This window comes from Sinocyclocheilus grahami, unplaced genomic scaffold, assembly GCF_001515645.1.
Source record: "Sinocyclocheilus grahami isolate Dianchi unplaced genomic scaffold, SAMN03320097.WGS_v1.1 scaffold1694.1, whole genome shotgun sequence".
NCBI lineage: Eukaryota > Metazoa > Chordata > Actinopteri > Cypriniformes > Cyprinidae > Sinocyclocheilus > Sinocyclocheilus grahami.
The window spans coordinates 13590-14240 of NW_015506873.1; positions in this window are offsets into that span (position 1 = coordinate 13590).

A 651-nucleotide genomic window follows, 5' to 3' on the forward strand; every position below is an offset into this window, starting at 1 on the left:
GGTGCATCCCTAAACTACATGATAAAATGCAGCATATGAAAGTCTTAACTATTGGAAACAATGTATCAAAATCACTTAAAGGTGTAGTTCACCCAAATTCTGCCATCATTTACTCACCCTCGCGTTGTTCCAAACCTGTATGAGTTTCTTTCTTCTGCTGAAGAAGATAATAGGAAGAATGTGGGTACCAAACAGTTAAACCAAACAAAGTATGTTTTTTTTCTTTAATAAATTACTTCTCTTGTTTTCATCAGAAGAGAGAAATTCATACAGGTTTTGAACAGCATGATGGTGAGTAAATAATGACAGAATTTAGATTATTATTATTTATTTATTTTTTGTGAACTGTCCCTTTACTATCTTAAAATGTCCTTCAGTGTGTAATACAATTTGTGATCTACCCATGTATTTTGTACCTATAAATGCAGTAATTATTTTAAATGCACAGCTGCAATGTGTAAAGTCTGATTCAACAACCGAATGTCAAACTGAGCGAATCTTTTTATTTGATTGTATTTAAGTACTGACAGCGAGTGGATGCTGCGGAACTAGACTCTGCGGCCGTCTGTTTCACTCGGACTGGATTGCGTGCGCACACAACACTAAACTAAACATCATTCAATTTACAATTATAACCTGATGCTTGATGTT